Genomic DNA, 25,757 nt, shown 5'->3' with positions numbered 1-25,757 from the left:
CCTAGTGAAACCACCCAACTTGCCAAACCCCTTATTTTAGGGCCCGGAAACATTATCTGAACAAAAATGTTACTGAGATAAAAACAACATCAGTGGACTCTAATCTCAAAGTATGCTACAAGCCCCTAAATAAACATAGTAAAAGCAATATAGAGCAAACCAGTAGCCAATATCATACTAAATGGAGAGAAACTTAAAGCAATCCCATTAAAATCAGGGACTAGAAAAGGCTGGCCACTATCCCCTACCTATTCAATATAGACTGGAAGTCTTGGCCAGAGCAATTAGACAACAAAAAGAAATCATAGGGATTCACATTGGAAAGGAAGAAGTCAAAATATCACTATTTGCAAATGATATGAGAGTATACTTAAGTGACACAAAAAAATTTTATCAGAAAACTTTTACAACTAATAAACATCTTCAGCAAAGTGGCTGGATATAAATTTAACTCAAAAAATTTCCTGCCTTCCTCTACTCAAATGATAAACAGGCTGAGCAAAAAATTAGGGAATCAACACCCTTCACAATACTCACAAAAATGATAAAAATATCTGGGGTGCCTCTAAACAAGCAAATGGAGGTTCTGTATGAGAAAAACTTCAAGAATCTGAGGAAGGAAATTGAAGAAGATCTCAGAAGTTGGAAAGATTTCCCATGTTCATGAATAGTAAAAGGCAGTCTAGAGATTCAATGCAATTCCCAGCAAAATTCCAACTCAATTCTTCAGAGAGTTGAAAAAAACCAATTCATCTGGAATAACAAAATATACGAGAATAGTGAAAGCTATTCTCAAAAGTAAAACACCTCTGTGGGAATCACCATCCCTGATTCCAAACTATATTACAAAGAATTTGTGTTAAAAACTGCATGGTACTGGTACAGAGATAGACAGGTATATCAATGGAACAAAACTGATGACCCAGTAATGAATCCACACACCTAAGGTCACTTGATCATTGAAAATGGAGCTGAAAACATTCCTTGGAAAAAGGACAGACTCTTTAACAAATGGTGTTGTTTCAACTGGCAGTCAGCATGCAGAAGAATGAAAATCAATCTTTCCTATCTCCTTTTACAAAGGTCAATTCCAAGTGGATCGAAGACATCCACATAACACCAGGTATACTTCAACTCTTAGAAGAGAAATTGGGGAAAAACTTAGAATACACAGGCACAGGAGAAAAGTTTCTGAACAGAACAATGGCTTGTGCTCTAAGATCTAGAAAGGATAAATGGGACTTAGTGAGATTCCAACGTTTCTGTAAGGCTAAGGACACTGTCAAGAAAACAAATGACAACCAACAGATTGGGAAAAGATCTTTACAACTCCCATATCTGATAGGGGACTAATATCTAATATATACAAAACACTGAAAAATTTAGACTCCAGAGAATCTAACAATCCTTTTAAAAAGAAGGTGCAGATCTAAAAAAGAATTCTGGAGTACAGATCTAAAATATATTCACAGTTGTGGAATATTGAATGGCTGAGAAGTACCTAAGGAAATGTTCAACATCCCTAGTCATCAGGAAAATGGAAATCAAAACAACCCAGAGATTCCAACTCAAAAAATCAAGATGGCTAAGATCAAAAATTCAGATGACAGCAGATGGTGGCAAGGATGCAGAGCAAGAGGCACATTCCTCCATCGTTGGTGAGGCTGTAAGCTGGTACAACCACTCTGGAATTCAATCTGGCAGTTCCTTAAAAAGTTGGACATAGTACTACTTGAAGACCCAGCTATTCTACTTCTGGGCATATTCCCCAAAGATGCTGCAATACACAATAAGGACACATGCTCCACCATGTTGATAGCAGCCTTATTTATAATAGTCAAAAGCTGTAAAGAACCCACATGTCCTTCAGTAAATGAATGGATACAGAAATTGTGGTATATTCACACAATGGAGTACTACTCAGCTAATAGAAACAATGACTTTATGAAATTCCTAGGAAAATGGATGCATCTAGAAAATATCATTATGAGTGCGGTATCCCATTCATAAAAGAAAAGACATAATATGCAGTCACTGATAATTGGATACTAGCCCCAGAAATCTATGAATACCCAAGAAACAAATCACAGACTATATTAAGTTCAAAAAAAAAAAAAACAAGTTTATAGCACCTTCTCAGAGTGGGTACACCTAGATTTTAAATCATTAATAACTCAAAAGTTAAGAAGATAGCCTTGTGGCAATTTTTGGTATTTAAAATCATATGTTAAATCTTTAAACACCTAGAAAACTTTTACCATTTCCATGTTATGTTATTTTAAATGTACTTTATGCTCATTATAACTAGTAAGAATTCAATGCATACGATCAAACTTTCAGAAAAAGTACTGAGAAAAATATATAGTTTTATTCCCAAATGCTTTAAAATGTATCTCTGTTTTTAAAAAAATAAAGTTGAAAAAAAAAACTCTTATTAACAGACACACACACAGAAATAAATTATATTGTGGAAACTAGATGTCTGTGGGTAAAAAGGAAAAAAAAATAAAAAACTACACAACTATCATACTCCATAAACAAGTCAAATCAAAATAGATGAATTGATGACATACCTCACACTTTTAACTGGAGCTCTCAAGAGACACAGGCAGACAGCTCTCTGTGAGTACAAGACTAACCTTCCCTAAATAACATGTTGCAGTTCACCAGAGCTATAGAGTTATAGCCTAAATCAATAAATAAGTAAATAAATAAACAAAAACCGCAAAAGTACCCCTCCCGATACAAAAAAGAAAGGAACATTTCATAATATTTGCCTTAGCAAAAACTTTATGCATTTATCTTACGATGGAGAAAGAATAATGGGATTCATGTTGGGAATCACAGGTTCCAGCTCAGCTTTACCACCAATGTCTCCAAAGTCCCAAGAGGAATCTTGGGCAGTAAGACTAAGAATAGGCAAATGGGGCTTTGTCACAGCAAAGTGCTTCCCAGTAGCATTAAGAAAAGGTCATAAGATCTGAAACAGTATGGTTGCCAGTAGAAAATTTAAAAAGAAGAAGAAGAGGAAGGAGGAGGAAGAGGAGCAGGAAGAAGAAAAAAAAAGAGCAGGAGGAGGATGATGACAATGACAAGGACGACAACAACGTGCAAGGACGAGAGACATGTCAGTTTGCACATGACTTCCATGAGCTGTGCAGCCCCTCCCCACACCCCAACTACATGATGGAGCTCTACTGCAACTTCCACACTATTGGCTTCTACCCCTATGACCTGTGCTGCCATTTTATTCGAAACACAGACAAGTACTGGCCTGTGTCATCAGGGGCACCTCTTGAGCCCCTGTGAGCCTTTGGTTTGCTTGGTTTAGGTGATGTGCTGCTCTACCTGGGCTTTGCCTGAAAACCATTGCACAAACTGCACCACAGCCTAAGTTTCTCAGGCTTTTTCCCCCATTTCTGGCCACCAGAGGTGTTAGGGAGTGGTGGGGCTGAGGTTGCTACAACTGCTGAACTGACCCACTTCCACAAACTGCAGCCCTATTACTCCTCTGCCTACAGAGCCCACACACACTCCAGTGACCCTACATGCTGCTCCTTGGTGGTGGCTGAGGTGGCAGCCACACTGCTCTACACTGCCAACCATCCAGACCCACAGCCTAATCACTGTAGCCACTGCTTACAACTGTCCCCAGCAGCAGGGCCTGTGTGCCCACACTGCCTCTTGCACAACCCAGTGCAGCTAATGAATGTGATGAAAATGATATCATAAGGACACTGGCATTTTTGTGACACCTAATGAATGAATTATACATGTAAGCACTCCAATGATTAAACTACTGCTGCTATTACAAAACTAGACAAGCAAAGATTATGCAGATTCTTATGAAATATCTAAATATTCGTTGAAATGACACAAAAAAATCAGTTCTAACACCCACCAGTCCTGCAGATTGATTTAGTGAAGATGTGGAGATCAAACAACTGTAGGACAACAGTTGTTCAGGAACATCTCTGAGTTCTCCTGAACAGAATTTAACTTGTACAGGCTGCACAGGAACAATGAAGGCCTTGTTTGCCATATCAATGGCAATGAGATGTAGCAATACACGATTTTACTATGTAACATATAACTTACTTTCTAATCAGTTGAAAGAACACATAAAGCACAAAGTGCAAACTATGTTTGTCTTACGAATTTAAGAGTTTAAAGAGCATTAGAAAATTTAGCGATCTTATTATGAAAGTCAGAGAAGAAAAGTCCACCATCTCCTTGCCAGTATTTGATGACATTTTGTAAGGGGGTGAAACTGATACATAAATTTGATTCCCTAATTAAGTCTTGATTATGTCAATAAAGAAGGCAGAAGTTAATTGCTGGCCCTAAAGAAAACGATGGGGCCTTTGGGTTACAGAAGGAAGAAGAGGGACATGGAGAGAAAAAAGACATCGGACAGGCTTTGGAAATAGTAAGATACAACAGTCATGTAAGATCTTAGCGCAACTGAAACTGGTGGCCTCTGATACCAGACATTGGATGAAGTAGGTCAGCTGATAAGAGCTCAGTAATTGTGCTGTGTTTGATGGCACCAGGTTGTCTTTGTTTCCATTGCTTATGTTCTTGTGATTGCCTCTTGCCATCTTGATATCTGTGATATTAGGTGATTTGTTTTCTCAGTAATAAGCATGGCTCCACAGCCTGAAGATGGGACATCCAGTTATGGCTCAGTGCATAACCCAACGACAGTTTCTGAATTCATCCTGATCTTTAGGGCTTAGGCTACCTCTAGATATAAATTAAAATCTTTTTTTTCAAGTACACTCCCAACACAAAGAGAAGACAGTCTTGACCCATTAAAGTATATGCAGTTTACAAAGATTGGCCAAGACCTATTTAGGTCTCAGATTCTCTGAAAAATTTATATCTCAAATTAAAAACAAAATGCATATATACACATGTACACATACTTCTGAGTTTATAATTGAAATTACAAATTTCCAACATTGATTTTCCATGTCACTTATCCATTTCCTCTAAAATGGGAGTAATAGGTAATCTAAAAGGTCGGAATGTCATTCTATAGTTATGATATCTTGGATATGTGAGTACAAACTGGTTAAGTACATTCTCAATAACTGTTTTCCTTATTTGAAAATGAATTATAGCATTGTCTGTAGTGTGGCTGATCACAATAAAAGTATTGATTAATATGACTCATCTGGCCTTACAGAGCATGGTATGAACATTCTAGGTATGAAACTAGTAGCTGGGTGGAGATTACAAAATTAAAAATACAAAAACACAACCAGAAAAACAAGAACAAGGCATCAATTCTTAAAACACCTTCTGAGTGCTGGGACTACTACATGTGCCAACTCTGAACAGCTTTCTAGATATTTATAATTAAGAACTCCTAAAACAAACAAAAAAAAATAAAAACCCTCTTATAGTTTCAGCAGAGAGACTTTTAAACTAGGGTATGCTGTTTTGTTTTCTCTGATACTCTTAGTCCTCAGACATTTGCAAGGTGAGCTAAGATTAAGAGCAGACCAGGTGACTCTGCTGGTGCCATAGCATGAATCTGTGGCAATTATTTATTGCCAACATAAATTCTGGATGGAGATAGCATCTTTGCAGGCTATCTAGGATGCCTTGTTCCCTTGTTACCTGTATTGTGCTAAAGACAAGCACAAATATGAATCCAAGGAAGTCACTTGTTGGGTGGGTACAGGCCTTGACTGGCTTAAAGAATGGTAATCTTTCAGTGTTAAAGAATTTTCTATTACCCTCATTAAGTGTGTGCCAATTGCTGAGCTGCTGTGTAAACAGTGAACATCAATCCTTACTTGTAACATCCAGGAAGAATCATCATCCCTGAATTCAATCTGTATTACTGAGCAAAAATGATAATAATAATCAAAAAAAAAACCTGTATGGTATTGGTACAGGGACAGGAAGGTACATCAATGGAATAAAATCGAAGACTGAGAAATAAACCTACACATCTGTAGTCACTTGACCTTTGAAAAATATGCTAAAATAATCCAGTGTCATAAGAGATAGGATTTTTAAACAATGGTGATGGATCAATTGGTGGTCAGCATTAAGAAGAATGCAAATCTATTCATCCTTATCTCATTGAATAAATCTCAAGTCCAAGTGGTCCATGCATCTCAACAGAAAACAACCTAATAGAAGGGAACTTAGGGTAGAGCCTCAAGCACACGATCACTGGAGAAAATTCCTCAAGAGCACATAAATGGCTTATACTATAAGATAAAGACTCAACAAATGCCACCTCATAAAATTGTGAAGCTTCTGTAAGGCGAGGACACTGTCAGTAGGACAAAACAACCACCAATAGATTGTGAAAAGACCTTTGTGAAATTTAAATCGGATAGAGAACTAATAGCCAATGTATACAAAGACCTGAAGAAATTTGATTTCGAGAATCAAATAAACCTATTAATATATTGGGCAACAGAGGTAAACTAATAATTCTCAACTGAGGAATAACGAAGCGTTGAAAAGCAACAAAAGACATGTCCAACATCCTTAGTCACCAGGAAAATACTAATCAAAACAAACATGAAATTCCACCACAAATCAGCCAGAATGGCTAAAATTAAAAACTCATGTGGCATCCAATGCCAACTAACGTATGCAGAAAGAGGAACACTCAAATTTATTTCTGGGATTGAAGTCTGGTATAACCATTTTGGAAGTCAGTCTTGAGGCACATTAGAAAATTTGACAAAGTACTATCCATGTACCCAGCTATACCACTCCTAGGCATATATCCAAACATGTTACAACACATAACAATGACACATGTTCTACTATGCTTATAGCAGCCTTATAATAGCCAGAAGCCAGAAAAAAAAAAAAACAGTTGTTGTCCTTTAACAGAAATTATCGATACAGAAAATGTACATTTACATATTGGAGTACTACTCAGCTATTACAAACAATTACTTCATGAAATTGGTAGGTAAATGGATGGAACTAGAAAATATTAACACAGACATAAAAATAACACTCTTGGCATGCACTCATTAACAGAAGAATAATAGACCAGAAGCTCTGAATACACAAGATACAATTCACAAACTACATGAAGCTCAAGATGCAGGAAAACGAAAGTGCAGATGATTCAGTGCTATTTATAGTTGGAAACAAATATTCATAGGAGGAATTATGTAGACAAATTTTGTAGCAGAGACTGAAACAAAGGCTATCATTAGTCTGCCCCAATTGGGAATAAACCACATATACAGCCACCAAATCCAGACAGTATTGCAGAGGCCAAGAAGAATATGGTGACAGGACCCTGATATAGCTGTGTCCTGAGAGTCTCTGCCAGAGCATGACCAATACAGATGCAGATGATCTCAGCCAACCATTGAAGTGAGAACAGGGTCCTCAATGGAAGAGCTAGAAAAAGGACTGAGGAGCTAAAGAGGTTTTCACCCAAAAGAACAACAATACCTACAAACCAAAGCTTCTAGGGACTAAACCCCAATCCAAAGAATACACATGGAAAGATTTATGGCTCCAGTAGCATATGTAGCAGAGAAGGGCCTTGTTGAGCATCTATGTGAGGATAATTTCTTGGTCCTTCTTAGGTTCAGTGCCCTGGTGTAGGGAAATGTCAAGGAGGGAAGAAGGAGTTGTAGGTGGGAGGGTGAAAGGGTTAACTGGAGAGCACTCTTATAAAAACAAAAGAGAGTGGATGAGATGGAGGGGTATATTAGCTAGGGTTTTATTGCTGTGAACAAACACCATGACCAAGGCAAGCCTTACAAATAACATTTAATTAAGGCTGGCTTACAGGTTCAGAGGTTCAGTCCAGTAACAAGGCAGAAGCATGGCAGCATCCAGGCAGGCATGGCACTGGAGGAGCTGAGAGTTCTACATCTTTATCCAAAGGAAGCCAGGAACAGATTGAGAATCCTCAGACAACTAGAAGGAGTAACTCCAAGCCCACTCCCAGAGTTACACACATCCTCCAACAATGCCACACATACCAATAGTGGCACTCCCTGGGCCTAGCATATGCAAACTATCACAAGGGGAAACTGAGAAAGGGGATGACTTTTGAAATGTAAATAAAATGTATTGAATAAAAATATTAATCTTATGCTGAAACTTCAAAATGAAATAAAAAGAATGAAAGATCTGGTTCATTTAGATGTTTAGGGGTGTTCAATGAATGTTAAATACAAAAGTAGGGAAATATCACTTTCACAATAGATTTTGCTCAAAGGCATGAAAATAGAATTTGGGTACCCTCCATGGACTAATGTCTGTATTGCTCAGGGGTTTGGAGAAACCGTTGGGAGGCACAAAGACAGGCCATGTAGATGATTTCATATGGGGCCTTTCAGAAGCTATTTCTGTATATTTACAATTTGTTTTGCTGTGTGTTATACACACTTGAATCCACAAAACTAGTAAAATGAGGTCTAGACCAGAGCATTGCGGTTTTGAAGGTAGTTTATGACCGCAGCCTTGTCATGTATGCTGCAGTGTACACATGCTGGGAAAACTGAGGTACTTATTGGAAATATGCAGTGTCTATACTTTAAAGCTCCAACACTTTGGCGTGGTAATGAGTGTTGTTAAATCTGTGCTCAGGGATTGATACCCAGGTGTTGCAGGCCAGCCAAGGCTATGTGTCCTGTGCCACAGAAACCAAATGAAAAATGGGTAAGTGCACCGATGGGTGGAACAGCAGGTGAACATGCTTGAAACCAAGCTGGTGACCAGAGTTTGATGTCCAGGAATCACGAGATGGAAGAATTTTTCTTCACAACATGTCCATTAGGCTACACACAAGTGAAGTGGTACAAAAGTTTATAAATGTGATACAAATTCATAATTAAAAACAATGTATAACATGTAAAGTATAAAGGGCAGACACAACATTCTATGGATTGTTACTTCATAGAAATATTTACACTGGCCAGAATGTGTCAGTCTGAAGAAGAGACCCTAGTCTTAACAGTGTCGCCTACCCATGTGTATAGGTTCTCCTTCTCCTTCCACTCTATCCTACCCATATGGGATTCCACTAAATTTATCACTGTTTGGTAAGAAATGGGGTTGATATAAAAGTCACAGTTAACAGAGCTAACCCAATGCAGTGCCTTTGTAATCAGTGCATCCTGAAAGGCCTAGGTTTATCCAGCATAGACAAGGTCCTCAAAATTAGCTTTTCCTGTGGTTACACTGTGCCAAGTACATGATTATTTTCCCTCATGCTTAATGCAATCCTCTGAGGTTAAAAAAAAAAAAAAAAAACAAAACGCACACACATTCTACATGAAAGACACTGAAACTCCTCATACAACTTAAGTTGAATTACTAAGCCAGAATCATAAGTGTTCTTCTGTGTAATTCTGAAGGTTATACTCTTCCTGATAAATGACATGAAAAGCTGGAAACATATTCAACTGGAGGCAGCTTCTCTCCCACCCTTCATGATGAGAAGTAGGGCCTTGCCCTCTCCCATATTCTGTCCATCAGAATAGGCAGAGTCAACCACAAATAAAGCTAGTACTAATCTACCTGCTGAGATAATTTGGCCCAAACCTTCCTACAACAATTCAAAGCTGAAAGTCTTTTGCTGTCCCAGAATGTTGAAGTATAAAGAAAAAAACTCCAGTTAATTCTGTCTCACATTTTTTGGGCTTGTACACTCCAGAAGGAAAGTCAGATTCCCCAGTGGTCATAGAGCTAGTAATTAGGAATGACCCACAATAAGGCCTTGCCTACATATTTGAAATACACAAAGCAACCATGACAGAAGCTACTGCTTAGAAATCTGAGCAATAAAAAAGTAACAATAGATCCAGGACTTATTCCAAGCATGATGTCACCCCCAGTTCACTTAACTATATGCATCACAGGCTGGCGAAGAGTCACTGTCATTTCTGACTTGCAAATGAGTATCACCTCTCGAATTTTACTGTGTAGAGAAACATGGCCCTGAAATTTGGTCTCCCTCTTGAGAAAAGCTGCCATGGAAGTGTAAAGGTGTAACTAAAACACCAGTTTCATGTCTGACTCTGCCACTTCCAAAATCTGCTGCCTAAAGCTGGTCCCCTAACTAGTCAAGAACCCTGTTTGCAGAACTCACTGTTAATCTTCACCTTGTGGAGACCTAAAAAAGAGTAGTGGTTTCAAGACTGGTGGAAACCTTGGCCCTTTTGCAGCTTTCCTGCTTGGCTAATCTGACCAGACAGTGTTAATGTAATAAAACCACGTAAGCATACTCTAGTTTCATGAATTCACATTGAAATTTGCCATGAACTCTGGGCAGAGTTCATGACCACCAGGAATACCTGGCCTCCCTTCTCCCTGTTGGTGCTTACTGAGTTCCTCCCCATTTTTTCTGTTCCCCTGTCTAACTTTATGAATCAGTCTTGGATATTCAGATACTGATAACTTGTTCTTTCCTTCAGACAGTGAATATCGGCTCTATCTCTACTTAGAATCCCATGTGTCAGGCTGGGTTTCCTGCTCTTCAGAACTAAATATCCACAGGGGCTTCATCCCAATAATGTTTGATTGGACTACTTACCCCACTGCCTAAGGTCACATTTCAGTTTGAATTCATGTGATCCTTGAATCTTTAGTTCAAAGGGTTATTTGGTCTTTTGCCATGCCCTCCCCACGATCATCTCTGAGTCCCATAAGCTGAAAACACAGCATCATGAGGTCATGAATGACCTTCAGGAAATGCCCCAGAAGAAAAGTGAGGCCTTGTACAAGTTCCAGGAATTGAATCAAGAAAATCAATACTATTGGTGAGTGACTAAGAGGGTCTTAACCCCAGCACTTGGCACAGAATATATCTGTCCATCCTTGTCTTCGAAGCAATGTGAGGGTTCAGGTTCTATACTGTTGGCCCCTTAAAGAAGGTGTGCTAAAATCAAATCTCTAAATGTTTTACCTCTTGGACTCATTTTGACCATTTGTGAAGAGTCTCTGTGTCTCTGCAATCATGTCTTTCCCAGCATAGATCCTGAATATCGCAATATTGACTTTCTCCTGTTAGCATTTCATAAGTAACTGGATAGTTTGATGTAGCTTTTAATTCTGCTGTTTGCTGACATCTTTCAAAAAATTCTGTTTTCCACAGCAAAAAATTTAGTCACCCAAGACCTGCATGAGCTATTCTTTTCCAATCTGCAGGTGAATGATCTTCAGTGGACAGGCCATCCAACATAGCCATGGAACATAGAACATTTTATCAAAACCATGGATTTTATAGTGCCCTTTTATTCCTTCTCCTACTTTATCTCATGTCTGTAAACTTACAGAACCTTCCTCAGGCAACCAAGGATAGATTTCTTCTTTAAAAATCAGAAACTGGATAACTTGTTTCTGACTTATTTTTGCTCCTCTATCCTTTAGCATATTTTAAGCATATATATAAATGGCATTGTGCCATTGCCAAGCCCCATTCTTTTAGGGTTTACTCACTGCTGGCTGAGACTTTTCAAAACTTTCCTCTGCATGCCCTTCCTTTCCCATGGTGTCCTTCACTATATCCACTGGAGCCTCACATTGAGTTCCACCTCACCAAACCAGCTCAGTCAAAGAGATTCTCCAGCAGCAGAGTTAGGATTAAAGAAAAAGAGATGATTAGACAAAACTGCAGCATGACTCCAGCCAGTTCTGAGGCTGAAAGGCAGGTTCAATTCTTTAACTCTCTTTTATTCCATTTTAATTACATGCAGATAATAATAAGGCCAGTTCTAGGTTAAGAGAACAAGAAAGGCCATATAAAATTCCATAATCACTATTTCTAAGGAGGGTTGTAAAGATGATGGGATTATCTGAACCTACTTTCCTGTCTTCGCCCAAAGTGAAGTTATTGCCTGAAGCCTATTTCTCTATTTGATCCTGAAATCAGATTCCTCTCTGAGCTTAATTCCCTGTCCTAGCCCAATATCAAATTTATTTCTGGAGTAGCTCTACTTTCTTTTCCTGGCCCCATGTCAGATTCCTGCCAAGAGACCCCAAAAGCTCTCTACAAAATTTCTCGGAAAGCTGAAAATATATGTAGAAAAAAATTTTGATAAAAATTCATATATACATTGAAAATATTTGAGAGAAAACTTGAGAACTGCCAAGACAGAATTCTGATAAAATCAAAGGTTTCTATAAAAAAAAATCAAGATAAAAAGAATGCATAGAAAATATTACTCACATAATTAAAGAATGTAGAATTTTTTTAGAAAAACTAGAAAATTTATCTCGAAAATACTGCTGAAAAAAATTGAAGAAATATATAGAAACAATTGTGATAATATCAAAAATTCACCTTTAAGTTTATCATGGTAAAAAAGAAGCAGAAAATGTCAGTCTCAAAATTGAAGATACATTAAGAAACTCTTTTCTGAAAAAATACATATTTATATTGAAAATACTTCTGAGAAAATTGAACAAATATATAGAAAGAATTTTCATAAAATTGGATATTCACATGGAATATAATCCTACTAAAACAGCATGCAAAAGTATTATTAATAAAAGTAAACAGGCATTTAGAAACATTTTTTGACAAATTAAAATTTACATAAAATATTCTTTGAATAAATTTGAAAAATACACAGAAATATTTTGATAAATTTGAAGATTCTTATGAAAAATAGTCCTAAAAAAAAGAAGAAAAAAAATTCAAAAATGAAGATGCTTCTGCAGAAACCGTTTAAAAATGAAAATTTGTATTGCTAATATTTCTGAGAAAATTGAAGAAGTATATAGAAAACACTCTGATAAAATTAAAATTTACATACAATAACAATGATAAAATATATCATGTAGAAAGTATTTCCCAAAACGTGAAGACACATGTGGAAAAATTTGTGGAATAAACTATGTATTTACATCCAAAATATTTCTAAGAAAATTAAATAATTGTATCAAGTTATTTTTGATAAAGGTGAACATTCACATGGGAAATAATCCTGCTAACATAAAAGACAGAAAATATTATTCTAAAACACGAAGACGAATATAGAAAAATTTTATGAAAATTTTAATATATACTTGGGCATTTTTCGGAGAAAAATGAAAAAAATAGAATAAACTTCTGATGAAAATGAAAGTTTCAAGTATAAAATACAATAAAAGAGAGGAGTAAAATATTTTTTTCAAAAAAATGCAGACACATAAAGAAAAACTATTTAAATAATTCTACATTCTCTTCAAAAATATTTCTGAAAATTTCAAGAAATATATAAAAATTCTGATAAAATTGAAGGTTACCATGAAAAAAGTCATGTTAAAATGCAAGAAAAAGTAAATATTATTTAAATCCTTGAAAACCCATGTAAAAGATTTTTTAAAAATTAATATATAAAGCAAACATATTTCTAAAAAATAGAAAGAATGTGAAGAAAGAAATCTGATAAAATTGAAGACTCACAACTAAAAAAAGCACGTTATGATATAAGATATAAAAACATTTAACAAAAAATTGAACACGTATGTAGAAAACATTTTAAAAAACACAAAAAATTACATCAAATAATTTCTAAAAAATTGAAAATACATATTAAAAATTTTTGAAAAATTTCAAGATTTACATAGAATATAATACTGATTACAGATAAAAGAGAAAACACAAAACATTTCTCGATAATCTTAAGACACATAGAGAAAAATGTTTTGATAAAATTCCACATTCACATCTGAAATTCTTTGTAGGAAACTGAACAAATATACGAACAGAAATCACAAAAAACTGGAGATTGACATGGAAAAATAATAATAATGGGACTTAATGAGATTGCAAAGTTTCTCTAAGTCTAAAGACACTATCATGAAAACAAAAACGGCAGCCAACAGAGTGGGAAAAGATATTTACAAACCACACATCAGATAGAGGCCTAATATCTAAGGTATACTAAGAACTCAAAAAGGGAGATAACAGAATCAAAAAACCCTATTTAAAAATGAGGTACAGACTTAAACAAAAAGTTCTCAATTGAGGAATATTGAATCGCTGAGAAACATCTAAGGAGTGCTCAACATCCTTGGCCATCAGGGAAATGCAAACCAAAACAACCCTCACACCATTCAGATTGGCCAAGGTCCAAAACTCAGATGACAATAGATGCTGGCGAGGATGTGGAGAAAGAGGAACACTTCTCCGCTGCTGGTGGGGTTGTAAACTGATACAACCACTCTGGAAATGAGTCTGGAGTTTCCTCAGAAAAATGGACATAGTACTACCTGAAGACCCAGTTATTCTACTTCTGGGCATTTGCCCCAGAGATGCTCCAACATACAACAAAGATACATGCACCACAATGTTCATTGCAGCTCTATTTATAATAGCCAGAAGCTAGAAAGAACCCAGATGTCCTTCAGAAGATGACTGGATACAAAAATTGTGGTACATTTACACAATGGAATACTACTCAGCCACCAGAAACAATGACTTAACCAAATTCTTAAGAAAATGGATGCATCTAGAGAATATCATCCTGAGTTAGATAACCCAGTCACAAAAGAACAGACATAATATGCAGTCACTGTTAATGGGACACTAACCCCATAAAGCTCTGAACACCCCAGAAACAACTCACAAAATGTGTGAAGTTAAAGAAAAAAAATAGAACATATTTTAATTAAAATAGAACTGTATCACATCCCCCCTTTCCTTCCTACAGCCCCTCCCAGTTTCTCTCCTATCCCCTCAATTAATAACCTCTTTTCCTATATTATTGTTACATATATCCATATGTGTTTGTATATGTAACCACAAATACTAAATTACAAGTTTATAAAAAATATATTCCTGTACTTTTATGCAAAAATGCTTAAAAATTTGTACATTTATCTTGGTTTTTAAAATTAAACTTTAAAAAATGAAATAAATAAAATTCAACCAAAAGAAAAAAAAACAAAAAAAGAAAAAAAGAGAGAAGTCGGGAAACATTTCTCGAAAACCTGAAGACACATAGAGAAAAACGTTTTGTTAAAATTTCAAATTCACATCTGAAACATTTGGAAGGAAACTGAACAAATGCATGAACAGAAATCACATAAAACTGGAGATTGACATGGAAAAATAATAATAAAATTGAAGACCCTGCAAATATACTTCAAAATATGAAAAACACATGTATGAAAATTTTGTAAAAACATTATCTATACATAAAAATATTTCTGAGAACATTGAAGGAATATATAGAGAACAATATGATAAAATTAAAATTCACATGCAATAATAATGATAAAATAAACCAGATAGAAAATATTTCCCCCAAAATTGATGACACATGTAGGAAAATATTAAAAATATTTTATATATACATCAATAATTTTTCTGAGAAAAATAAAAAATTATATCAACAAAATTCTGGCAAAACTGATGATTCACATGGGAAATAATCCTAATAAGATAAAAGACTGAAAATGTTTATTCAAAAATTGAAGAGGCATTTAGAAACATATTTTGAAATAATTTAATATTTGCCCTATAAATATTTGCAGGGAAATTTGTAGAAATATATTGACAGAATTTAGATAAAATTGAAAAATCAAATAAAAAAAGAATAATTTTTTAAATGGAGACTTAAATTTTTTCACAATTAAACTAAAAATAAATGTAGAAAAACATTTTGAAATTGAAAATTTACATCAAAATTTCTGAGAAAATAAATTCTGATCAAATTTAACATTCACATGGAAAAAAATCTAAAAATTAAAGATAGATAAACGATTTCTCAATTAAAGATACATGCTGAAAATCAGCACCTGTGTGTTTCACACACACACACACACACACACACACACACACACACACACACACACAGAGAGATGAGGGGGAAAGAGAAGAAAATGTACCTAAGACATCATTACATACAATGTGGTATGTCAGCACATGCATGTGCAGCACACACAGACACACTCACAGGGGATGTAGGGGAAGAGAGAGGCAGGAGACAGAGGCACATAAACGCAGTGAGCTCATCTCCAACTGTCAACAGCGCTCATTACCTCACAAGGACACAAAGGTGCTGCCATGTATCTGCTTGTAAATTTTCTTTCCTTGCTTGTGTGCATCATGGGTATTTTCTCAGAAGTATCTCTTAATAGTTTTTTCAGGTCTTGGCACATTTCTGTTAAGAGCTAAATCAGTCAATCAATCAATCACACAAACAAACAAGCAAACTCATATAATTAAAAGTATTAATAACTAGGGCCTAGAGAGACAGCTCTGAGCTTAACAGCACCAGCTGCTGCTCTACCTGAGTGCCTGGGTTTGATTCCCAGCACCTGCAGGGAAGCTCGCAACTCCCTGTAATTCAACTTCCAGGGGATCTGAGGCAAAATCAAGACTGAACACAAATGCAAATAAGATAAAAATAAACAAGTCATTTTAAAATGTTTATAATCGGTCCCCTGTGATGTGTCCAAACACCTCATAATGTCCCCTTGTTTTTAACTCTGTTCACAGTACTTTCTCTGCCCTGTTTCCATTCCCCAATTCCATGTTTCAGTACCCAATACCCTGTTTCTGGTTCATGATGCCCTGTTCGGTCCCTGATGCCCTATTACTGGTCCCCCATCCCCTGTTTCCGTTCCTGATGCTCTGTTTCTGGATGACAATGCTTACGTTTCTGGACCCTGATATCTTGTTTCTGAACCCCATGTCCTGTTTCCAGTGCTTGGTTCCCTGCTTCCAGTTCCCAGTGCCCTGTTTCCAATTCCCAGTGCTGTTTTTCTGTTTACCAATACCCTGTTTCTGGCCCATGAAATCCTGTTCCCTGTCCATGAAGCCTTGTTTCCAGGCCCCGTCCTATTTCCTGTCGTCCATTCAGAGCTTCCGGTCTGATGCCCTGTTCTGGTTCCCGTGCCCTGTTTCAATTCCCAATGTCCTCTTTCCATCCTTGAAGACCTGCTTCCTTTCCTAGATACCCTGTTTTGGGGCCTGGTTTCCCTGTTTCCAGTCCCGGTGGGCAGGTGCATTATCTCAGGGCAGACCAGGATGACTGGGAAACCTCACATCTGGTCCAGCAGTTATAGGTGCTATAGGTGTGCTATAGGTATGGACTTGCTCCATGAGTCCTGAAGAGGGGTCAGAGGTTATGGGCTAGGGTCAAAGGTCAGCAGTGAGCACTGTCTTAAATAAATAAAATCTAGTATTAATTTAATTATTGTTAACTTATGTAAAATTAATTTTATATAAGCATTCTTTTAAAATAATCTGGATAAAATTAATTTAATATGTATTTATTTTAAATAAAATTAATCAATATGAATTTAAATATTTATTTCCATTGGTGAATGTGTCACTGTGTAAGTACAATCTCTCCCCTGAAACCGTAAGCTAGGTGAGTGTGAGCCTCTGTGTGGGTGCTGGGTATTAGAGCAAGGAACTCAGAAAGAGCAGTTTGTTTTCAAACCACTGAACGATCTCTCAAGCACCAATGTTTTTATTCCTCATCAAATACACAGTATATATCATAAAGCTCTCTGCATTTTATTTTATCAATGGAGTCTTCCTGTTGGTTCTCAGCCCCTATCTGACCAGCAGTGGCCCCGGGGTTCATTCCCATGCTGACTCCCTCTGTCCTCTGTGAGGAAGCTGTGATTAAAGCCAGGCACTTCCACTTAGAGCTGGGGAGGCTCATTTGAAAATACTTAATTTAATCCCAACAGTGTATATGTGGTTGTGTAAATAGCCCATGTGAGGCATCCCTTCTCCCTGAGGTACCAGGATATTATAGTATAGAATTTATTCAGGGCATGGGGAGGGGACTTGGGAGTGTAATAGAGGCAGAAGGAGAGAGAGAGAGAGAGAGAGAGAGAGAGAGAGACATAGAGTGAGAGACATATAGAGAGAAACATAGATATAGTAATAGAGAGATAGATAGAAACAGAGAGTCACAGAGAGAGACAAATAGAATGAGAAATATATATAGAGAGAGACATGAGAGAGATTGGAGACATAGAGAAATACATAAAAAAACATAGAACCAGAGACATAGATAAATAGATAATCAGAGACAGAGAGATAGAAAGAGAGAGACAAAGACATTGAGAGAGAGAGAGTGAGAAGAAAAGAGAAGGGAAGAGAAGAGAAGGGAAGAGAAGAGAAGAAACAGAAAGCAGAGGCTGGCCATGAGCACCTGGAGAGAGAAGAGTAAGGGAAAGGAAGAGAGAGTGAAAGAATAGAGGAGCAAGGCCAAGAGAGAGAGGGGCAAACAAAATGTGCATGCTTCCATCCTACATAGATAATCACATGAGGTAGAGGGAAGAAGGCACATAGGAGGGAGTCAAGAGTGGGAGATAAAAAAAAGGGTGGACAGGGTCAGGTATGGGAAGGGACAGAGAACAGGGGGTCAGGAAATAGAAATATGTTGCAGTAGATGATGGATAACTGGGAGTAGCCTCTAGAAAGTCCCAGGTGCCAGGGAAATAAGAGGATTCCAGAACCCAACAGAAATGACATTAGCCAAACTACACAACAAAGGGAAGCTAGAACCTGTAGAGATTGCTCCCAATTGATAGGCATGTGCCTCCCGCTCATATCAAAATATTTATTCCAGAATTCTTCCTGTGAACAAAAGAACAGCTCCATCAGAATAGTCAGGGGGTAAGATTGAAGAAACTGAGGATTGCAACCCCAAGGGAAAAAAAATATCCACTAACCTGACCACACGGTACATTCAGGGACTAAACCAGCAACGAAAGAGCACAAATGGAGAGACCCTTGCTTCAGCTCTTGATGTAGCAGAGGATGTCATTATCTGACACTGATGGAAGGGGAGGCACTTGGGGCAAAAATGCAGAATTTCCCCTTATTTTGGGGCAAAAATGTAAATTTCCCCTCATTTTGTGCAAAAATGCAGAAATTTCCCTTATTTTAGTGCAAAAATGCAGAAATTCCCATATTTTCGGGCAAAAAGGCAGAAATTTTGCTTGTTTGGGGGCTTAAATGCAGAAATTTCACTTATTTCACAGTAAAAAGACAAAAATTTTTCTTATTTTGGGACAAAATTGCCGAAATTTACTTATTTCAGTGCAAAAAGGCAGAAATTTTTCTTATATTGGGGCAAAAAGGCAGAAATTCCCTTTATTTTGGGGCAAAATTGAAGAAATTTCGATTATTTTGAGGCTAAATTGCAGAAATATTGCTTTTTTTCTGGTAAAAAATGCAGAAATTTTCTTTATTTTGGGGCAAAATTGCAGAAATTTTCCTTATTTTAGGGCAAAAAGGTAGAAATTCTTTATATTTTGGGGCAAAAATGCAGAAATTCCCCTTATTTGGGGGCAAAAGAGCAGAAATTCCCATTATTTTGGGGCAAAAATTCAGAAACTCTCCTAATTTTGGGCAAAATTGCAGAAATTTTACTTATTTCACGGAAAAATGCAGAAATTTCTTTTATTTTAGATAAAATGAAGACATTATCATTAGAAAGACAGAAAGTCTACTTATTTTGGGGCAAAAAGGTAGAAATTCCCCTTATTTTGGGGTAAGAAGACAGAAATTCCTTTTCTTTTGGGAGAAAAATGCAGAAATTCAACTTATTATTTGGCAAAAAAGAAGAAATTCACCTTATTTGGGGGCAAAAAGGCAGAAATTTTCCTATTTTTGGGGCATAATAGCAGAAATTTCCCTTATTTCATAGTAAAATGGCAGAATTTTCCTCATTTTGGGGTTAAAATTGCAGAAATTTCACTTATTTCAGTGCAAAAAGGCAGAAATTTTCCTTCTTTTGGGGTATAAATGCAAAAATTCCCTTTTTTTGGGGCAAAAAGGCAGAAATTCACCTTATTTTGCAGAAAAAATACAGAAATATTCCTTATTTTGGTGGATAATTGCAGAAATTTCACTTATTTCACGGCAAAAAATGAGGAAATTTTCCTTATTTTGGGGCAAAATTGCAGATTTAACTTATTTCCGGGCAAAAATGCAGAAATATTCCTTATTTTGGGGCAAAAATGCAGAAATTCCCTTTATTTTGGGGTAAAATTTCAGAAATTTCCCTTATTTTGCAGCAAAATAGCAGAAATTTCACTTATTTATGTAAAAAAGGCAGAAATTTCCATTATTTTGGGGCAAAAAGGAAGAAGTTCCCCTTATCTTGGGGCAAAAATATAGAAATTCTTTTTATTTTGGGGCAAAAATGCAGAAATTTCCATTATTTTATGGCCAATAGTCAAAAATTCCCTTTATTTGTGGCAAAAGGCAGAAATTACCATGATTTTTGAACGAAAAAGCAGAAATTTCCCTTATCTTGGTGCAAAAAGGTAGAAATTCCCTTTATTTTAGGGGTCAAAAAGGAATAAATTCTTATTTTGAGGCAAAAAGGCTGAAATTCTTTTATTTTGGGGCAAAAATGCAGAAATTCCTCTTATTTTGGGGCAAAAATGCGGAAAATTTGCTTATTTTGGGGCATAATTGCAGAAATTTCACTTATTTCATGGTAAAAAGGCAGAAATTTTCTTTATTTTGGGGCAAAATTGGTGAAATTTCACTTATTTCAGTGCAAAAAGGCAGAAATTTTCTTTATTTTGTGGCAAAAGGAGGAAATTCCCTCTATTTTGGGGCAAAATTGGAGAAATTTTGATTATTTTGGGGCTAAATTGCAGAAATTTCAATTATTTCTGGTAAATAATGCGGAAATTTCCTTTATTTTGGAAAATAAGGCAGAAATTTCTTTTATTTTGAGGCAAAATTGCAGAAATTTTCCTTACTTTAGGGCAAAAAGTTAGAAATTCATTGTATTTTCAGGCAAAAATTCAGAGATTCCCCTTATTTTGGGGCAAAAGAGCAGAAATTCCCATTATTTTGGGGCCAAAATGCAGAAACTCTCCTTATTTGGGGGCAAAATTGCAGAAATTTTACTTATTTCACTAAAAAATGCAGAAATTTCTTTGATTTTGGATAAAATAAAGAAATTTTCATTAGATTATGGCAGAAAGGCAGAAATTTCTTTTATTTTGGAACAAAATTGCAAAAATTTCACTTATTTTGGGGCAGAAAAGCAGAAATTCCTCTTATTTTGGGGCAAAAAATGCAGAAATTCCCCTTATTTTGGGGCAAAAATGCAGAAATTCCCTTTATTTTGGGGCAAAAAGGCAGAAATTCCCCTTATTTTGGGGTAAAGAGGCAGAAATTTCCCTTCTCTATTGGCGCAAATTGGCAGAAATTTCCCTTATTTTAGGGCAAAAAGGCAGAAATTCCCTTAATTTTAAGGAAAATGCAGAACTTCTCCTTATTTTGGGCCAAAAAGCAGAAATGCCATTTTTTGGGGTCAAAAAGGCAAAAATTTCAATTATTTTGTGGTATAAATGCAGAAATACCTTTTATTTTGGGAAAAAAAGCAGAAATTTCCCGTATTTTCTGGTAGAAAGGCAGAAAGTCTACTTATTTTGGAGCAAAAAGTTAGAAATTCCCCTTATTTTGTGGTAAAAAGACAGAAATTCCCTTTATTTTGGGAGAAAAAGGCAGAAATTCCACTTATTTTTTGGCAAAAGGCAGCAATTCTCTTTATTTTGTGGCAAAAAGACATAATTTCCCATTATTTTAGGGCAAATATGCAGAAATTCTCCCTATTTTTGGCAAAAATGCAGAAATACCCCTTATTTTGTGGCAAAAAGCAGAAATTTTCCTAATTATGGGTCAAAATTTTGGAAATTTCACTCATTTCACGGCAAAAAGGCAGGAATTCCCTTTATTTAGGGGAAAAAAGGCAGACATTTCCCTTATTTTCGAACAAAAAGGAAAAAATTTCCCATTTTTCCGGTAGAAAGGCAGAAATTCCCCTTATTTTTGGGCAAAAATGGAAAAATTCCTCTTATTTTGGGTCAAAAAGTAAGAAATTCTCTTTCTTTTGGGGGGAAAAGGCAGAAATTCCACTTATTATTTGGCAAAAAGGCAGAAATTGTTCTAATTTTGGGGCAACAATGCAGAAATTTTTTATTTTAATGAAAAAGAAGGAAATTTCTGTTATTTTCTGGCAGAAAGGCAGAAATTTCTTTTATTTTGGAACAAAATTGTAGGAATTTCAATTATTTTGGGGCCAAAAGGCAGAATTTTCCCTTATTTTGGGGCAAAAATTCAGAAATTCCCCTTATTTGGAGGCAAAAGAGCAGAAATTCCCATTATTTTGGGGCAAAAATGCAGAAACTCTCCTTATTTTGGGCAAAATTGCAGAAATTTTACTTATTTCATGGAAAAATGCAGAAATTTCTTTTATTTTAGATAAAATTAAGACATTATCACTAGAAAGGCAGAAAGTCTACGTATTTTGGGGCAAAGAGGTAGAAATTCCCCTTATTTTGGGGTAAGAAGACAGAAATTCCCTTTCTTTTGGGAGAAAAATGCAGAGATTCCACTTATTTTTTGGCAAAAAAGCAGAAATTCACCTTATTTTGGGGCAAAAAGGCAGAAATTTTCCTATTTTTGGGGCATAATAGCAGAAATTTCCCTTATTTCATGGTAAAATGGCAGAATTTTCCTTATTTTGGGGTTAAAATTGCAGAAATTTCACTTATTTCAGTTCAAAAATGCAGAAATTTTCCTTCTTCTGGGACAAAAAGGCAGAAATTCCCTTTCTTTTGGTGCAAAATTGGAGAAATTTCGATTATTTTGGGGCTAAGTTGGCGAAATATAACTTACTTCTGGAAAAAATGCAGAAATTTTCTCTATTTTGGGGCAAATAGGCCGAAATTTCTTTTATTTTGAGTCAAAATTGCAGAATTTTTTAAATTTTAGGGCAACAAGGTAGATAGTCTTTTTATTTTGGGGCAAAAATGCAGAAATTCCCCATATTTTGGGGCAAAAATGAAGAAATTCCTTTTACTTTGGGCAAACAAAAGAAATTCCCCTTATTTTGGGGTAAATAGGCAGAAATTTTCCTTCTCTATTTTGGAAAATTTGCAGAAATTACCCTTATTTTTGGTCAAAAAGGCAGAAATTCCTTTTATTTTGGGGCAAAAATGCAGAAATTCCCTTTATTTTGGGCCAAAAAGCAGAAATGCCATTTTTGGGGGCAAAAAGGCAAAAATTTCACTTGTTTTGTGGCAAAAATGCAGAATTTCCGCTTATTTTGGGACAAAAAGTCAGAAATTTCCCGTATTTTCGGGTAGAAAGGCAAAAATTCTCAATATTTTGGGTCAAAAAAGGAGAAATTCTCTTTATTTTGTGGCAGAAAGGCATAAATTCCCCTGATTTTGGGACAGAAACGCAGAAATTATCGGTATTTTCGGGTAGAAAAGCAGAAATTCTCCTCATTTTGTGGCAAAAATTCAGAAATTTCCCTTATTTTGGGGCTAAAACACAGAAATTCCCTTTATTTTTAGAGAAAAAGGCAGAAATTCCACTTATTTTTTGCAAAAAGGAAGCAATTACCTTCTTTTGGGGCAAAAAGGCAGAAATGCCCCTATTTTGGGGCCAAAAGGCGGTAATTCCCCTTATTTTAGGGCAAAAAGGCAGAAATTCCCCTAATTTTGAAACAAAAATGCAGAAATTTTCTTTATTTTGGTGAAAAAGCAGGAAATTTCTGTTATTTTCTGGCAGAAAAGCAGGAATTTCTTTTATTTTGGAACAAAATTGCAGAAAATTCACTTATTTTGGGGCCAAAAGGCAGAATTTCCCATTATTTTGGGGCAAAATTCGGAAATTCCCCTTATTTTTTGGGCAAAACTGCAGAATTTTCACTTCTTTCAGGGCAAAACTACAGAAATTCCCCTTATTTTGGGGCAAAAAGGCAGAAATTCCCCTTATCTTGGTGCAAAAAAGTAGAAATTCCCTTTACTTTGGGGTCAAAAAGGCAGAAATACTTCTTATTTTTGGGCAAAAAGGCAGAAATTCCCCTTATTTTGTGGCAAAAATTCATAAATTCCCCTTATTTTTAGGCAAAAATGCAGAAATTCCCCATTTTGGGGGGCAAAAATGCAGAAATTCACCTTATTTTGCAGAAAAAATGCAGAAATATTCCTTATTTTGGGGGAAAATTGCAGAAATTTCACTTATTTCACAGCTAAAAAGCAGAAATTTTCCTTATTTTGGGGCAAAATTGCAGAAATTTAACTTATTTCAGGGCAAAAATGCAGAAATATTCTTTATTTTGGGGCAAAAATGCAGAAATTCCCTTTATTTTGTGTTAAAATTTCAGAAATTTCCTTTATTTTATAGCAAAATAGCAGAAATTTCACTTATTTCAGGTATAAAAGGCAGAAATTTCCCTTATTTTGGGGCAAAAAGGAAGAAATTCCCCCTATCTTGAGGCAAAATGTAGAAATTCTCTTTATATTGGGGTAAAAATGCAGAAATTTACATTATTTTATGGCCAAAAGTCAGAAATTCCCCTTATTTGTGGCAAAAAGGCAGAAATTTCCATGATTTTGGGGCAAAAATGGAGAAATTCCTCTTATTTTAGGGCAAAAATGCAGAATTTCCCTCTATTTTTGGCAAAAATGCAGAAATACCCCGTATTATGTGGCAAAAGCAGAAATTTTCCTTATTATGGTGCAAAATTGCAGAAATTTACTCATTTCATGGCAAAAAGGCAGAAATTCCCTTTATTTAAAGGCAAAAAGGCAGAAATTCTCCTTATTTTGGGGCAAAAAGGAAGAAATTTCCTTTATCTTGTGGTAAAAAGGCAGAAATTCTTCTGATTTTGGAGCAAAATTGCAGAAATTTCACTTATTTCAGAGAAAAAAAGCAAAAATTTTTCCTATTTTGGGGCAAAAAGGCAGAAATTCACCTTATTTTGGGGTAAAATTGCAGAAATTTAACATATTTCAGGGCAAAAAGGCAGAAATTTCCCGTTATTTTGGGGCAAAATTGCAGAAATTTCACTTATTTCAGGGTAATAAGTCAGAAATTCCCCTTATTTTGGGGCAAAAAAGACAGAAATTCCTTTTGTTTTGGGGGAAAAAGACAGAAATTCCACTTATCTAGAGGCAAAACGCAGAAATTCTGATTATTTTGGAGCAAAAATGAAGAAATTTTCCTCTTTTATGGCAAAAAGTTATGCATTCCCCTTATTTTTGGGCAAAAAGGCAGAAATTCCCCGTATTTTGAAGCAAAATTGCAGAAATTCCCCTAATTGTGCGGCAAAAAGGCAGAAATTTCCTATATGTTGGGGCAAAAAGACAGAAATTCTCTTTATTTTGGGGCAAAACTCAGAAATTCCCCTTATATTGGGCCAAAATTGCAGAAATTTCACTTATTTAGGGGCAAAATTGCAGAAATTTCACTTATTTCAGGGAAAAAAGGCAGAAATTTTCCTTATTTTGGGGCATAAATGCAGAAATTCTTAATATTTTGTGGCAAAAATGCAGAAATTCTCCTTATTTTGAGGTAAAAAGGCTGAAATTCCTTTTAATTGGGGGCAAAAAGGCAGAAATTTCCCTTATTTTGGGGCAAAAAGACAGATTCCCCTGATTTTGTGGCAAAAAGGCAGAAATTTCTTTTATTTTGGGACAAAATTGCAGAAATTTCACTTATTTCAGGGCATAATTCAAAAATTCCTTATATTTTGGGGAAAAAAGACAGAAATTCCGTTTATTTTTGGGTAAAAAGGCAGAAATTTCACTTATTTTGAGGTAAAAAGGCAGATATTCCTCTTATTTTGGGGCAAAAATGAAGAAATTTCCCTTTTTTGTGGCAAACGGTATACATTCCCCTTACTTTCGGGATAAAAAGCAGAAATTCCCCATATTTTGAAGCAAAATTGCAGAAATTCTCATAATTTTCGGGCAAAAAGGCAGAAATTCTCCTTATTTTGGGGCAAAAAGACAGAAAATCTCCT

Source organism: Micromys minutus, assembly GCF_963924665.1.
Source record: "Micromys minutus genome assembly, chromosome: 16".
NCBI lineage: Eukaryota > Metazoa > Chordata > Mammalia > Rodentia > Muridae > Micromys > Micromys minutus.
The sequence above is the reverse complement of the archived record's forward strand: the minus strand, read 5'-3'. Positions refer to the sequence as shown.